The following is a 17,881-nucleotide window of genomic DNA, read 5'->3' on the forward strand; positions in this document are numbered from 1 at the left end:
TTTTGCTGTCTAAACAGCACACTAACCAAGTCTGCAGGCACTTTTATTGGCCATCCGAGGAAGAAACTTAACATCTCAGGGGTCTCACATCTGTTCTAGACAGGAAAAAGCCTAATTTACAAGGAGGAGTGATCTACTTCAATCAAATGCTTATGGATAAGAATGACCAAGTTGTACAAATGTTCGCAATGATCAGTTTGCCCATCCTCCACCAACATGGACCACAACAGGCTCTTTCATTCCATGATCACATGGTTGCAGCCAAACATGACAGACTGTTCAGCAAGTAATAAAAAGGATCAGCTTTTTCCCCAAGGTCTTGTCTACATATACATTGTACTAAATTAAATTGACTTAGAAAATAACATAAAACAGTATAACGCTCCTGGGCAAATGTTCTTAATTCAGTTTAAGAGCACTTTACATTGAAACAAGTTAAATAGATAGATACAAGACACAAACTAAATTAAGGATGCCTGTACAAGAATGCTGCACTAATATAATCACAGCTGTTTCTAATCTGATTAAGTTAAATCAGTACAATTTCCCTGCAATGGCAAAATCCTTACCGATATTGAAATTAACCCTTTTTTGCCCCTTTCTACTTCCAAAGTGTGTTTTTCTGGATTTTGTGTTTGGTTTTTTTTTTCTTCCAAAAAACCCACAAAAAAACAAAACCACAACAGTGTGACACCTCTCTCTCAGAATCAAAATAAGCTAACTACACCTCACAAGGTATATTAAGGTACTAAAGGTATTGACATTAATGTGTCTTGAAAGTTTTATTAATCCTATGCCAAATAAACATTGTAACAGTGTTCAGACCAGCATAACATAATATTTTCTCTACTTTCCCCAAGCAAGAAAGGAAGAGCGATCACAAATACTTGTGCTGTACCCTGCTTTCCATACGCCCACGCAGCTTTTGCTTACTAATGTCCAACATACCTGGAGCAGTTCCGGGAAGACAATGTTCCCCACTTGCTCATTCCTAAGGGTATGGCTCACCATCAGTTTATCTGAGCAAACTGGAACGTGGGGTTAGAGCACGGTTATCTAACTGCCCCCAGGCATGGTCTTGCTACTGACCCTCTTCCACCAAAAAATGAAGTTCACTTGCTAACTGTGGGGTAAGCACATACACAAACCAAGTCTGGGATCACAGACCTAACATGCTATAAATCCACACTAAAATCACCCCTCATCTCCTCAGTTCCTACAGCATTTCCCCAGGAAACGTGCTTGTCAAAATTAAATTTCAACAATTCTAAAATTACTAGTGTTTTTTCCATTCCTTATTCAAAACTATTTGAAAACTTCCTCCTGAATATCAAGACTAGATTTGTCTTCATTCTTTTGGTACTCTTTCACCTCTACCTGGTTTTTCAGTCTGGTGTCTTTGAGCTTACCACAGTCTTCCTCACATCCCTGCCAGCAATGCAATCATCAACCTCTCCTCAGGGCCACCTTCTACTGCTGCCTCTGAGCTACCATGTACAGAACTAACTTCCACTTCAGTACAAGTTTTCCATGTTCAGCACAGAAGGACAATAGCAAGAATCCTTTCAGAGCCCCCTGCAGGGAACTAAATCCCTCACTGGCCTTCAGAAACTAAATTGTGACACAACTCTGAACAATGTGGTGAGCTGTCATCTCTGTGGAGTACCATCAGCAGCCCTGAAATCAACCAGAGTTGTAAGTTGGGGTTTTTTTTTTTTGAAAGAGCTGTTTTGAAACCCAATCACCTGGCAACATGGATTGTAGGTACACAGAAGAGTGGAGTTGCTAGGGGAATCACACTTCCACGTTTTCTATTTTACAAGATTTAAACTTCAACTCTCAAAGGGCTGCAGGCACAGTTTTGGAATAAACTCTTCAGTCTTGAGTCTCAGATTCACACTGGTAGCTTGTGCAATTATAAGGTTATGTGGCCCCACACCAATTCTAGGATTCATGCTCACCATAACTATATGCAATGAGGGAGGTAGGAACAATTTCCACTCCATAAATAAAGAAATTGAGGCACTAGGAGAAAAAAAAAAAACAGCTTTGTGCACTGTTTTTGCATTAAGTTGCAAGTTGAAGAAAATCAGACTCAGCTGTCATAAGAAAGGAACTGCGCAAACATTCAGCAAGACATTTCTTGCACCTAAAGCAAGAATGATCTGGGACAGAAAAGAGAAGGAAACTGCACATGAGCTGAACACCTACCTGACAGCAATTGAGTTGAATAGCCTGCAGTTCTTTATAAGTACAAATAAAGCAGCAACCCTGATCCAGTAGCAGAAGAACAATATTTGTACTATACTCAATTTTTTCTGCTGCTGGGGTTTAATCCTAGCAAGAATCGTTTTGGTGTAATTAGCTTTTCCCTAGCAGATGGTCAGATGTGAGAGGCAGAGAATGGTACAGGCTTAACTGTTGGGTGATTGTGCAGCTGCATCTGTAGCTGAATAGTAAAGCATGTACAGGGGTCCAGCTGTAGTTTGCACGACACAGTCCGTCTCTGCCATCAGCCAAATGTCAGCTTCCTCTTTCTCCAGGTTATATATCAGCCAGAGGCACTATCCAAAGGCAGGCAAACAACTAACATGCAGTTTCACCACCATCCCCTTTCTCAGACAAAACCCTCAAATCTTAATCAACTAGAAGTCCCTCTTTCTTTGGTGACAGAAGCACATTCAGAAGCATTGCCATGGAAACTTGAGCCATCCTCTGTGCTATTCATCAGAGAAGATCTAGCACAGAAACATTTTATGATTTCTGTAGCACTGAATACAGACAGTAGTTGGTATAATGAAGTAAAATTAAGAGACTCCAGCATAGTGTGAGGATAGCAGGGGCTCTTTCTTCAATCAAGCTGCCTGAACCTTGCATCACCTACAATAAGCAATAGCTTGTTATCAGCTGGCAGGGAAAAGCAGTGTAGCACTGAGAGAAGCAGAAGTGGTGTTAGAGGAATAAACCTATCCAGCCAGAGGGATAAAAGAGAAAGGGGGTCATCACAGTGTTTTCCCAAAGCTGATTACATCCTGCCCCTTTCCCTTCCCAGAGGTTACAAGTGGTTTTGCTACTGACTCCTTTACAAAGCAGGATTCCTACCAGGTACAGACACCTCCTCCTTAACCCAAGTCACAGTCATTGCCTACTCTGGAGACCACATTATTCCCCATTGCCTTCCGCTCAGCCCCTGCACCCAGGCACAACGCAGGGTGTTAGATCTCCCACTCCTACACACTGGCAGTAGTCATCTCAGCAGGATACAGTGGCAGAACAAGGAGATGGCTTTCAAAAACATGTTTTGGGCCTAGCAGATTCAGAGCCCGAGTCAAGGGTAGGAACAGGCACAAAACTTGTCTCAACTCTGTAAACAACAGAGCAGCATGACTCCTGAAGCAGCACGTAATCCTGCAGCATCTCTCTTTTTTGTGGTGTGGCCCTATAGTTAATTTGCCTCAGTTTGCCTCCTTTGGGGTTTTTTGTTGGGTTTTTATAAGCTTTTTTTTTTTAATGATTCTCAGTCTTCAGCACCACTGAGAGATTTTACTCTGACAGTTCAGTCACAGAAATGTAACATGGCTTAATCCAGCTTAGGAATAACAAACAGATCCACCCATCCATCTTTCACTGGTGATCTGTGTAAAGCACGCAACTGACTATGGCTCCTCTTTCCCTACTCACCTGGGCTCCAGTCAGTCCTTTAAATAGCAGGACCCAAGCCACAGCAGAGGGGACCCACACCTCCACCCCCTACCCTACACAAGGAAGCTGCCTGTCACCAGCAGTGACGGGCTTGTCCTTCTGCACATGCTGTATTGTACCTCCTAGGTTCATCTCCCTCCTTTGTTGGCAGGGTGGAATAACCACAGGTGTCCCACTTGACACCAAACTGGGTTTCTTCAGCTCTTCCCTCAGACCCAGCCTCTCTTGTGGTAGAGTCAGAGCTCTCATCAACTACATCCTTCCACATCTGTCATCATTGCTAGCACCAGTGCTGTTCTTCAGTTGGAGCTAGTAACTAGCACCAGTTGTCTCAAGGGGCAATTGCAGCAAAGGCCCAGCACTTGAGTTTTACCACAAGGTCAGCCTGTCCAGACTAGCTCTACATCCCCTGCCTGGCATTGCTCTTGTAAAACTGAAATGCCTTCACTGCCGTTATCCTTTGGGATAGCATAAGCCCATGAATTAAATTAAGGTTAAGGAAAAACACTCCTTTTAAGCAACGCTAAAAAGACAAGCTCTTCCCTTCCAAAGGGCTCCTTCCTGTAGACCCTCCCCTTAAGTAAACTCTATGCAGCTCTTCAGAGGGCAAGCTGGGAATAAGAGTCAAGCTGCAAGTGACCTATCCTCAAAGGGGCTCGATAATCGACCCCAGATATCCTAAAGAAAGCAAGCCATCACATTCCAGGTACCTTTTCTTTTTTTTTTTTTTTGTCAAGTGTCAGACTCAACAACCCAGTGCTAGCTCACTGCTCACCTAAGGGCAAAGACCATGGAGGAATGCCAGAGTATGGCCAGGCAGATGTTGCAAAGATAAGGTGTTTGCTCAGTACCGACAGCAAGCTGTTCACTCATGCCTTCAGCTTCATGCTGCTGCACGAGCTCAGCTCTACAGAATCTGTGACTGTGGCCTAAGGAATGTCTTAACTGGACAACCACCACATCTGCTGCCAGCTCAAGGTGCCCCAGGATGAGACCAATTGCCAATTTTACCGCACAGCCGCAGCTGCGCCTTCTGCTGTCTGTTCCACCAGGGGGAGATCTAGCTACTTGGGAGGGTTACAGCTCTAGCCAAAGGAACACATTGCGGGGAGAGAGATGTTTGAGGCTGGACACAGGAGCAGAGGGACCTGGACTCCTACACTGTCTTGAAGGCCAGCAGGGAAGCTAAACCAAGGAACTTTCTCTCCACAAGTGACTTTCCACAACACATTAAAACTCACTGACAGGATAGAAAAAGGCCAAGAATCACCCCTACTTCCTCCTTGGCCAATGTCACATCCATTTCATTTCGACTCCCTCGCTCCTTTCCTGGCAACTGGTGGGTGACAGCAGAAGCAGTACGTAATCCTAAACAAGATGTCCGTTCATCTTTGCAGCCATGCCCATACCATATGACAAAGCTGAAATGCCCAGTGATTACAATGATTATACACACTTAAATGTTCTATCAGTAATGTTCCACATGATCCATTTTTAGCCTTACTTATACTTTGCTACACCTCCTGTAGCCACAAGGCATATTGTCCAGCTTGGAACTGCAGAACAGATGAAGGAAAATGAATATTCAGGCAGCCCACTTTCTCATTAACATCCAAGCCCTAATAGTCAGATATGGAGTCAGTGGTAAGTAGTTCAAAATAAAATGCACAGTTTACATGAAATCAAAAGAGAAGAAAGCCCAATATGAATGACTTCCAACTGTTTCACAGTGCTAAGAGTCTTGCAACAAGTAACATTCCTTTAATCACCTGTCATTGAGATTCTGCTTCGAAAAGTGATACATCCTTCTGGAGAGAGGATGGCATGGACCAGTCTGGTAAGGGGAGCTCTGCAGTGACTCACACAGAGACAGTATTGACAGCTAAAAAGCAAAAACTATGCTATAAAGCCAGAGACCTTCTGAGAGCCAATTCATTCATTCATGCTACTGTCTAAGGATGGCAATAGGAAAGTCTTCTGCAGAAGACTCACTTTAATATGGAAATGACTGGCAGATTACAGAATTTCAGGCTACTAGACATTGTCAAAAGGGAACCTGCAAGTCCAAAAGATCCAAGCAAACAGGGTGATGAACAGCCCAGGGCTTATCCAGAACACAGAAGATGGTCTGCTGTTGTTTCCATAAGCCTTGCCTATGGGCTGCCCACACTGACACTGCCAAAAGGGATAACGTTTCCCTGCACCAGGCAGAGGAAAGACTTGTATAAAGAGGACAAGGATGCTTTGCATGATAAGGGCATAGAAAACCATAAGGCCATTTCTCATACACACCATGTCAAGGATCTCAAAATAATGCATCTGCATCCTGATCTGCCATCCTTCACCAAGGTTCCTGTCCTCAGCTCTTGGGGTTCCAGCCAGAAAAAGAAAGATTTTCCAGAAGAAGCTGGAGCAGTTCAGCTGCAGCACAGAAGTATAAGAACATTTGCCCATCGACTGGGGGAAGCACTCCTGCCCGGATCAAATCCCAGAGCCATTCCATCTCCAGGCAGTCATCTCACGCACAGTTTGTACTGCACAGAGCTTGATGGCACAAGCCACTCAATCATCTACTGATTGTCAAGAGCGCACAGGCTGCAGGGGGATGAGCCAACCTTAATTGGCCTTATCGGTGTAAATTAAACCGTACAACACACCCAAGCAAACAGTCAGTTCCTTTGGAGGAGCAGGCATGAGTTATTTTGCTGCAGCTATAAAGGAAACATTGCTGCTAGGACATGCCCCTGGAGTGACTGTACTGCTCAGCTCTCCCGCTGCATTCCTGGGGTTGTTTAGCATGGACTCAGCTCCAGCCTTTCCACAAGCAAGAAGTCTGAACCCTGAATGCCATCTGCAAACACAGCTAGACTCCACCTCCTGCATGCCTGCAGGCCACCAGGTGTGGCCAGGAATGGCACAAGCTACACACTAAACACACCTTTGATGTGGAGCTGAAAGCATGTAGCCACGGGGCATGAACAGCACGCCGCCCGCCGCCGTGCTGACTCCCACTGCAGGAATGTGGCTGCAACCACAGGCCAAGGAAGGCAAACACATTGCATTCCTCACCAGGCAGCAAAGGAAAACAAGTAGCAAGCCCACACACCCGCCCCTCTGATACCCGCAGCGCTCCCTCACCACATGTGCCTGCACGGCCACTGCCAGGACCCCAACAACAGCCCCAGCCCCAAACTCATTTGTGAGAGAGTCCAAGTTCTCCAAACGACTTCTTGAGCCACGGGGCAAGAGAAACAGAGCCAGGCAGGAGAGTTCTCAATTGGGTATGCAAGCCACAGGGAGGACAGTTGCCACCAGGACTGGAAAGTAGCCACAGTCCAAGACAGGAACAACTCTGTGCAGTAGCCTGGGAATGTCCCTGACTTTTCCTATAAGGCAAGGGGCAAATGTAACACTGAGACATGTTGAACTGAGGGGGCAGAGCTGAATAAGAAGCTGACTTTGGTCATCAGAAGTGCTTGAAAGGATCCAGGTCTTTTTCCATTCCATCCAGGAAACCATTCTACCTTAAGCAGCTTCTCTGAGATGCATGCATTTCCTCATTACCCCAAAATCCTTCTGTCAAAACTTGTGTCCACTGCCCATAGACACAAACCTGATCTTCACTGTACACTATTCTCCCCATACAGCACTGACACCTGGTCACTTTAGTGATTAAGAGAAGAAAAACTCAATGTACAAAAATCCAAGACATCAGGTAACCTCTCGTCTCAGAACCTCACCGTTTTAGAGTTGCAAACAGACTCTATGCTCTAGTCAGAAAAAAACACTACTCCTCCTTTATGTGGCACTCCTACAAAACCCAAAGCTTTCCAAAGAATTCACAGTTCCCAAATATGAAGTTACTCTGATTGGAAAAAGATGATGATGCCTCAGGAGGTGAAACTGTCAACAGAATTCTCAAGTCTGTATTGTGAACCCCCCGCATTCTGAATCTGTACTTACTTTGTGCAATATAATTAAACACTGTCTCACTCCTAAAACCCCTAAAAATCCATGGCCCAGTGCTAAGGGCCAACTCTGACACTGTGCTCTCTCAGCACCAAGCAGGAAAGCCAACACTCTCAGGAGCACTGCTGTGAGAATATTTCCAACTCGAATCTAGCAGACACAGAACAGTGTCAGGAAATTCAGAGAGCACCAACTAAGGGCTGACACACTGTAACCTCTGGGGAACCTGAAAGGGGAAAGGTCATTGTAGCCATAAACTCGAGAAACATGCAGATGCATCTAGCAAGTTGACGAAGCAGGGATGGTTTATAAGGCTGTGGCCCAGCTGCTCCACACCCTACATGTGCATTTCAAGGCCCTCACGGAGGGGAAAGATATTAAGTAACAACAACAGACCAGACTAGGTCCAGTAGACTTTCCTATGCCCCTTAAAATGCAGGGTCTCGGGCTACCTATTCCCTTCTAAGCCAGTAAGGTAAGCTGCAGCAGTAGCTCCAGTACTTGGAAGAAAGAGGCATGGAAGACCAAATTTACCAATAGATTTATATCCAAAGATATAAATAGAAGCCTGGCAGGATTTACAAAAGCACTCAGACAGATTAGGTGTCTAAATCACTGCACGCAGAAGAAAGGGCTTCTCCCCTTCTAACCACTCCATACCTCTCCAACCCCAGCCACCACAAGAAAACCCATTTCAGAGAGGACGGAAGCCCCTGTTGCTCTACATGTTGCCAAAGGCCATCCCTGTGCAATCCACTTGGATGGTGACGGCGCCCAAACTCCCACAAGTCTCAACAGTGCAACCTGCAATGGCTGCAGCTCTCACAGAATGTAGGTCTGCCTGTTTCCCAGAATAGGAGCTGCCTCTTCAGCCTCTCCTTTCCCTTCCCCCACTACATCTTTACTTTTCATAGACTTAATACTGTTTCAAGGTACCCTCATCCTGCCACTGGTGGGCGGGTGAGTGGGGGAAAGGGGCCCTTTATAATTGTAGTGTTGCAATCTGCCAGCCCGGCCAGGCAGCCTGTTCCCGCCTGCACTGTATTAAATACCTTATAACTGATTACACCCCCATGGGGCATGATTAGCAGTCTTCAGAGAACAAAGTCTACTTTCATAAGAATAAGAACAGACACGTACTGCTAACCTACTACACAGCTGGGCAGGTGAGGAAACAGAGAAGAAAGGAAGGGGGGGGAAGAGTTAACTGTACTGCTAACTCTGTTCCTTCCTTCTCTCCCCTATCCCAGCTGTCTAAGTTGAGACTTCCACTGCCCTTAATACCGGTACCCTTCAGACCTACCCCACAAGATTCAGGTAACGCGAGCTCATAAACAAACTGCTGCCTGTGGAAATCAGGCAAAATCCTAATCTGGAGAGGTAAGGCCTTGAGGCAAGCAGATTGAGCTTTGCTCCGAGTGACAGTAATTCCTTCACACCAATTCCCAAGGAAAGTGAAGGGTGAATTCCAAGTGCAGCAACAAAAACAAGAAGGAAGGAAAGCTTGAAATACGATCACATACCCACACCCCCCTCTAACCTCTGTATACCTCTGGAAAGTCTAAGTAACAGCAAAACACCTAATTCAATCTGGAGGTTAACAGTTCCCCAGGTGATTATTTTTTCTTGTGGGGAGAGAGAAGGCAGCAAAGAGGAGGAAAGCCCTCTCCATCCGAGATAGGTAACAGGGATCCCCAAACATGCACAGTCCATATGCATTGCCGCAACAAAGAACCAACCCGATGGAAACTTAGCCAATCTGACATGAAATGACCTACAGCTCATTAGCAAAGTGCCTTTCCAAATCTCAAAATGCCCACACAAACAGCCACAAATATATTTGGTGCTATCTGGCCTCCACCTCCGCAAAGCACAAAGATTCAGACTGTACAACCTTTCACCAAAAGCAGTAAGAAAAATGGAGGCAACTCCAATACTAAAACAAGCTGAGGACAAGCCCTTCTAGCTACTCTCCAAACCTACAACAGAGGAGAGCAGAAAGCTCCAGAAAAATGGTCTTATTTGAGATGCCTGTGCAGCAGCTTCAACAAAAGAGTGTCCTAATTGTGTTGTTTCAGAAACAAATCACCTGCTTTACCCAGAGCCCACTGGCCTTGCCTATGGCTCCATGGATGTTCATGATACCGTCTGGAAGCACTTGTGTTCAGCTGATGCCTCTAGAAGGGGGCACCTTGCTGACACATTCCACCCAGATTCTTACCCAACCCACCCAAGAAAGGATTTGTTAATGAGAAACCAACCCAGCTGAAAATGATCTACTTATATCTGCTTTACTCAGCAGCTGGTCCTTCAGCCAGCACATAGGAGATCTCTGAACTGTACTGTTCAGTCTCATCCGTACAGCAAAATCTGCATATTCTCTTCATTACAGAAAGAATTGAAGACACCAACTGACTTTAGGCTCTGATGTCCTCACCACTATGTAAAACATCAATACATTTAGAGTTACCAAACAGGCTGTGCTTTCAGGGTTCGGATAAATGGGAGCTTTCACCATAAACACAAGTTAGTCATTAGAATCTCCAGGAGGTAATTTAAATTATCGCAGCCAGCACAAAAATAGTTTTACTTTGGGAGTTGAAAGTTGCAAAGCTATAATAAATCCAAGTAGCACAGTAAAACTTCTTATAAAAGCTTAAAATTAGTTGTGAAGCCCCAGATGGCCTTGCATATAATTTGATTCTGCTATCGTGGGTTAGCAAAAGGGAAACCGCTCTTTACACTGTAAAAAAAAGACCCAAAAACTCTATCACCCTTCAGCTCCTAGGAGACAGAAGAGGTAGGCTTACATTTTGTGCCTATATATTTGTGTAAAATACATAGAAATAATAAATAAATAACTAAAATTGAAAAACCACACAGCTAACAATGGCTTGTTTAACCCCCACTGTACTGGGCAGCTATCAATCAGGTATCTGAGCTCTAACTGGAGCACTGCAATCGAAACCTCTCCTGGCTGCTGTACCCTCATGGATACCCTGCACCCACCCCCCACTCCCAGAGTAAATTGCCTTCCACCGCATGGAAGCACTCCTGCTATTCTGATACTGGCATTTGCCACCAGAGCAAGAGATCCTAATTTAGCCCCGCACGGGCCTTCTGCAAACTGCTAATCCCCTGTACACAGCTGTTTTTCAAATGTACGGGCATGAGCAAACCATAAACGATTTATGGCGCGTGGCAGGAAGACTCCTGGCTCCCTGCGTGGGCGGGGTTTTGGGACAAGATCATGCTTGGACTAATGTTTATATTGCAAGTTGTCAGTCAGGTAGTAAATCATCTCTGGAGCTGCACAGCAATACAGCTCTCCCCATCCAGCTGGGGCCTCGATGACAGTGAATTCCGTTATAGCCATTTCAGATACACCTGGATCCTGTTTGCAAAGGCATCATCTAATCAAGGAAAAATGGCTACACTTATAAAGTAGACTCCACCAAAATTCTGCAGCCCAGCGAGGGTGATTTGCTTTCAGGAATCAATCCAAACTGGTACGAGATATTTGCCAAAAATGACACTCCATGCTAGTCCTAGAAGAAATTGGATTGACTGTCTACACAGACATTTACTATCAGAGTGTATCACCAGCAAAATGCAGCTACCTGCAAAAACCCTTCTGAGCAAAGTTTTCATTTCCCAGTATTCACATAACCATAGTGCAAGCAATGCTTAGAAATTAAATAATAGAAGGCAAGTAAGTATATTTTGCATACTTTAGTGCAGGAGACACTTTCTGCTCAGAAAAATAAAAGCACTTAAAGGCAGGATGTAAACTTGAAGTCCATTCTCAAGAAAGGTCACTTAAAACAATTCTAATTTTAAACAAATATCCTGTCATTTTCCTTTATTTTCTTTTCCCTCATTTGAAAGGAATGTTCCCACAATACACTGGGTATGGATCTCACACAGATAAAAGAGAAGGGGGAAGAGTTCTCAATAAGGAAAAAATAATACATAAAAATACACAAGAAAACCAGTAGGATTATCTGCAATCACTTTTCAGTTATGTGAGATACACTGAATTTCAAGTCATCTTCCTAGAATATTTTTAACCTTTCTGTTGGGCAGCAGCAGAGTCCTCACTAATGAACAGCAAAGCTGCAGGAAGAAATCTGATTTAGGAGACAGAGCAGCAAAGCATCTTTGGAAACTGTAGAAAGCTTCTGCGGCAAGACAAATGCCAGTTACCGTGAGTAGCATATCCTAAAATAATGGTCAAAAAACTTACAGCCACAATGATTATCTAATTATTATCTTGGGAAAATAACTTAGTCTTCTGAAACAAATGCTATAAAGTAAAACTTGCCTAAGGCTTTTTATGAGCCTACATGTAATTCCTCAATAGTCAGAGAAACCACCTCATCTGTCCCTTTTGATTTCAGATCCATTTGTGCATGAGTGTTACATTAACGCAGGAGGACAACTGAGACCTAAAACACAAGAGTAAGAATATCCAGTTAGGACTCCTACAACATTGCCAAAGCCCGCTTTAGCACAGAGACAAAATACAAATGTAGAACTCAACTGAACACAGAGCAGTCACTGTGGGACTTCTAGTTCTGAATTTGCTGATTCTTAGAAATCAAAAATTTAAACCAGTTCTCTCTTGTCACCAGCAGCTGGTCAGATCCTCTGTGCCTAAAAACCAGTCTAACCCCTGCAGGAAACCTTACTTTCCAATCCTGACCCATTTCACTTTCTCAGCAGCACAAAACTTTTGTGAACATCACTAACCCTTTACTCATAGCTGTTAGGCCTGCCACAAAAGGTTTAAGTTTCACCCTAAAGCACATGTTGTTCCCAGAACAGCCCATAGGGACAGTATCCATACAGGGATCTTCAGCTTTGCACGACCTGCTCCTAGCTCTGAAAATCTCCACGTACACTCTCTCCTTCAGGAGTTCCCCTTGCATTTAGGCATACGTTACAAAACCACACCTTTTTATATACATCTCCATGCCAGTGCCATTACCTTTATTGGCCTATGCATCAAACTGAATGTATACCTACTTGATCGAGCAGCACTGACGATTTTCCTGATCTACAGATTGGACATGAGCAGAGGACACAGACTGTGTCTTCACAGACTTGAGTACATTGAGGCTTATGCTACAACTAACTAGAACTCACCTGAACAGTCTTAAAGCCCTGCCTTCCAGCCACCTTCCAAAGTCCACTACAAGACTGCAACGTGGAGAGGTCAAACTCCACACATTCTTTTCCCTTTTATGAGCAAAAGCAAGAAGCAGAAAGCACTTTGCCTCAGCACTCAGCATGAAGAGACAACAGCTACATGTCTTCACATTCATCAGTAAGACAGCTCTCATCTATGGACTGCACTATCTTTCCCAGAACCCTGCTCTTCATCAGCTTAAAATCCTCCAGCACCAGGTCTAACCAGGGCAGCTGGAGTGCTTTGTGGATTTGTTGTTTGGCTGGTGGCTTTTGATTTTTTTCCCTCATGCAGTTATCACAAAGGCAAGGTCAGTGAGCAACCCAACACAGCAAATAAGTGTGATTCAACACCTTGCCCCTGACACAGGCCAATACATAAAGGTGGTTTAGCAGATGGAGCGAGAAGCCTTAGTGGAAAATTATGGAACACATTGCCCTTTCTTCAAATCTTTAACTGTTAAGAGATTGGGCTATGTCTGAAAAAATATACCTTCTAAAACAAGTTCTTTAGCTAAAGCAAGTCTGAACATTTCCACTCATAAATGCTTGATCTTTTCTGAATCCTGCTCAGCTCTTAGCCTGAGTGCTATTATGTGGTAGTGAATTTCCACAGATTAGACATCATGTGAAAATACTTTAAAATCATTATTCAGTTTGATGCCTATCAGTTTCACTGAATTGCATTCACCTCAACTGAAGAACACATTCCAGCTCCTTCACCTCTGCACAGAAGTCTTCCTCAGGCTTGGCACCCCGCAGTGTTGAAAAGCAGAGGAAAACTGAGCCCACCCAAGTGATGCTTATTCTACATTCCTACCATTGCAATGCTATTCTCACACTCCTACATGGCCTTCCCCATCATTTCCTTCCTAAGCACAGCTCCCAGGAGGACACTCCCAAGAGGATGGCTCATGTAATTCCAGATATGAAACAGCCCACAAGATGCTGCATTTGACCCTCTCTGTCTGTGCATATGAGCCATAAAACCATACATCAACTTCCTGACAATGAAGAGAACAGTTTCCAAGTCTGGAACAAAGGAGCAAAAAAGAGAAAATATTAATTTAAATCAAAAAGATTCAGTGAGACAAGGTGTTACGTGAGAGAAAACAAGCAAAAAGCTCATAGGAAAGGAAAAACTGTGAGGTCTCAGAGTGCCCAAATGCCTTAAACAAGGCAGGGTCTGACTTGCACTCCACAGCTATTTCACCACACAGGACAGTGGATCACACAGGGGTCTGCTTCATTTTGAAGTCATGGCCTGAAATATCTTTTTCATCTCACGTCCACCAAGCTTTACTAAAGCATTCAACACCACAGTATTCAAGCATCAATACACTAACGGATTCATCCTCAAATCCCCAGTAAGATGGGCATTAATCACATTTTCCAACCAAAGATAGTAGAGCGAGAAACAGTAATGATCTGAACACACTCACACAGCAAATATGTTGCAGAAATTAGGTGTTCTTCTGACCACAGTGTCATCCTTCCCCTCCAACGAGCTGTAAAGATACTTCAATTTTAAAAAGTAACACTCTACTACTACAGTTACAGACCCAGCCAATCTAGATCTAAGGAAAAGCCCTCAGGTAGGGGAACTGGCAGGGAAAGAGGATGGATGGAAGATTTCACGCCCTAAGGCATTAGCCCTGTTTGCATAGATTACACACATAGTTCCTCTGCAGTCCTGCGTAAAATGAATTTCAGAGAGGATCGTATTTACCCAGTAACTGATGATTTGAAACACACACAGCTAGCATAAATGCCAGTGGGCATTCATTCTCTCCAAAGCTCAGGGTGTCACACAGAAAGGAGAGATCTTCCCAACCAAAGCCCTCAAGCAAGGAGATGAATATATCCAGCTTCAGGACCTTAAATTTACTCTCAAAGCATTAACCGAGTCTAACAGTTGAGAAAATCTGCTCTGTTATGACAATTCCAGTTCTCAACAAGCCCAGTTAAAAAAGCAGAGATGAGTTGAAAAGGTGTCAAGCCAGACTCTCATTTTTCAGCGTAGGAATCCTACCCTCAATCTGTATCACATGCAGGCTCATTTGAGACCCTTACATGTTGTATTTCTCATAGCAACAAGAAAGACAAAGAGTTATTAGCCACCACTACATTATTGGTGTCACTCCATGCTGTAGATGCAAGGCCCTTGATAACAAGTACACGACGTGGTTATTTCGCCAGGATCTAACCTCCAGAACTATTTCTTGGGATGACACTGTGATATGGTGAAACATGGAAATCTGAGAGTCTAGTTTTCCGTGAATCCTCCATAAAACATAGCAGACCTTCAGAAAAATAATCAGCCTTCAGGACTCACAAGCATCAAATCCACTTCAAACAACCACGAAAAAATACAGTTGCATTTTACTAAAACTTGTTTATTTTGCTACTGTTCAAACAGCCTTCTTCACTTCTTTAAAGATGTTTTATAGGCCACACCAGGTGCCACAAACCCTTTCTCCAAGCCAGCTCTGGTACCATTCAGGCCAGCATGCTGACCAAAAATCATTCATTGCATCTGACTTGATTAGTTCTGCTCTGGGACAAAAAACAGGCAGACTTGCAGAGGAGTACACCTCTTTCAAGGCTATAGTCTATTTCCCCTACATGCTACACCACATGATTGTATTTAGAGTGGATGGTGGAGATAAGAATTCAGGTTTGTTGGCTGCAAAGCAAGTGACTTAGCAGGAGCCAACAAACAACTTGAAACAGACTGGAAAAGCATGCAAGGTCATCTTTAGTTCAGAAAGCTGGTTTGAAGAGGCAACAGGTCTTGGCATGCAACTCATTGCCTCCTGACCCGATGTCTTGTTAATATTAAAGATGAAGATAGCCATGGGCTGCACTTTGGAACTCTGCTGGCCCTGCTAAAATGCATTCCCATGATTTCAAGAGCACTGGGTGCCTCGGAAGGAATGAAAACCCAAAAGCTCCTGATACCACAGCTAAGACCTGGTAGCTTAAATGCAGATTTAACACCCAGAAGCTAAATCACACTGTATGCCACGCACTGCTGAGATATATGTGCTTTCTGCAGTGATTCACCAGAAGGTGAAGAAAAGAGAAAGGAATTGTATTAAATGTGACTTGACAAGTAACTGAAAGGTATGATCCAAAGACCAACTGCTGGGTATCAAACAACTGCACCTCTAAACTGGATCTCAGCAGTGAGTTTGGGAGAGGACAGAAAGGCCAGTGGTATATCTGCATCACCCATCAGGGAAACAGCTACAATACAGGTGGAAAAAACAATGTGGTGGAAGAAATAACCTGACAGAACAGACTGGAACCACCTAATTTTGACATCGCAATTATTGTGCAAAAGCAGGTTCATCAGGAAGGATTTAATTTGGATTACGGCTGGGCAGATCTCTTCTGGATTATATAGAGAGCATGGCTACTTTGGCACCAACAGAGCAGGATTTAGGCTGCTTCTCCAGGTGGCATGTAAAGAGCAGTGGCTTACAACTTTAACTGAACTTCTCTTCCCAGGTACTCTTACTGAATTTCTCAGGGTCACTCCCATTTCACTGACACCCCAGCCTCTCAATTCTGCCAACACAGGCCTACTATGATGCAGAGAACACCAGAGAGGGACAGTTTTTCAGGTATGCAGTTCACATATTATCAAAAAATTCGAGTAGTGGGACCAAAAGCACGCAGTCTGACTCAGCATCAACTCATTTCTGGCTTTCTTACCTGCTGTCTGATGCTTCAGCAAGGATTCATTGCTTCATCTTATGTAGGCCCTTTATCCCCGTTCCTTCTCTGAATCTGTAAAACAGAGATGCATACCTCTGAAAAGCTTTCACTGGCACAGAACTATGTACATGTGATGGATGATTCTTTTCAGTGGACAACATCCACCTGGCATCTCTCCGATCTAGGTCACTCTCAGCCTTGCCAGACTCGCACATCATTTGCACACCCCAACACCTACCAGTGCAACCTCCTGTCCACCTAAAAATCTGTGTATCAGCACTCAGTGTTTTGCTGTGCTCCATGTAGAGTGCTCCAGCTTAGAGCTAGATGCAGTTCAGTATTTACTGTACACATGCATTCCTTTAAAGTCTTTCCACATTCCCAGAGGTTGATTACTAGTCCTACAGCAGGAAGCATCCCTTGCACTACAGAGAATGTTCAGGCTGGTAGAGAATTTCCCATTAACCCCTGCTGAGCCTGACACCAGAGGAGTGCTGATTCTTCCCTTCCAGCCCTGCCTCTGCCAGTTATATTCTGGTTCTTTTAACATACGTGCTGGCCCAGACTTGTTCCACTTTGCAGTTCCTACCCCAGCAGCGCTCCCAGCAAGGATACTGCCTTCTCATCCCCCATGCCCCCTAATTCCCCATCACCCAGACACGGCTACACCCTGCGTGGTCCAGGTCCCGCTTCCCTGCCCGCGCTGCTCCCTGACACAGGTCCCTCCCCGCGAGGGAGAGCTCCCTAATGCCCTGATGGCTGAGGAAGTGACTATCACCCTTCCCCACGGGGACCGTCCCTTCCCCGGGTCCCAGGCTGTTGCCTCAGCGCCCTCCTGCACCCGGCCCCCGCCCCACCGGGCTGAGCCCTCCCTGCCCGCGGTGCGACCCGCCCGGACCCGTTGTCCTCGGGGCACTGCACAATTCCTCGCCACACACGTGGGTACGAAGGCCCCCCCACCCCACCGGCCGAAGCCCGCCCGGGAAGGCCGGAGCGGCCCGGGGGCGCAGGGATCCCCGCCCGGGGCTCGGTCCCCAGCCGGTCGCGTTCGCCGCTCCCCGCCCCCGGAGCCCCAGCCCGGCTCTGACCCGGTTGGGCTCGGCTCTGCCGGGGGTCCCAGTGACTTTGCGGCCTGTTCGGCCCCGGATCGGCCCCGCCTCGGGCCCGCCCCAAACTTTGCCCCCGCCCGGCCCCGGCCCCGCTCTCTCGCCTCAGGCCGCCATTTTGCTGCGGGGCACGCCGGGTAATCCGGCGGAATCCCCACGCCGCGGCGCGCCTGCGTCATCGGGCGGCACGC

At 45.3% G+C, this 17,881-nt stretch overlaps 1 protein-coding gene across 8 annotated transcripts in view; it reads right to left on the reverse strand.

Annotated features, from left to right (window-relative positions):
• Positions 1–17,881, reverse strand: part of TJAP1 (tight junction associated protein 1) — a 40,739-nt gene extending 22,858 nt beyond the window's left edge. For 2 of the 8 annotated variants that reach the window (XM_064648521.1, XM_064648516.1), the window contains exon 1: positions 16,582–17,665. The gene's annotated coding sequence lies outside the window, so the exon portion shown is untranslated. The other 6 variants (XM_064648523.1, XM_064648517.1, XM_064648519.1 and 3 more) reach the window with 6 other exon arrangements.

This window comes from Pseudopipra pipra, chromosome 3 (genome assembly GCF_036250125.1).
Source record: "Pseudopipra pipra isolate bDixPip1 chromosome 3, bDixPip1.hap1, whole genome shotgun sequence".
Lineage (NCBI taxonomy): Eukaryota > Metazoa > Chordata > Aves > Passeriformes > Pipridae > Pseudopipra > Pseudopipra pipra.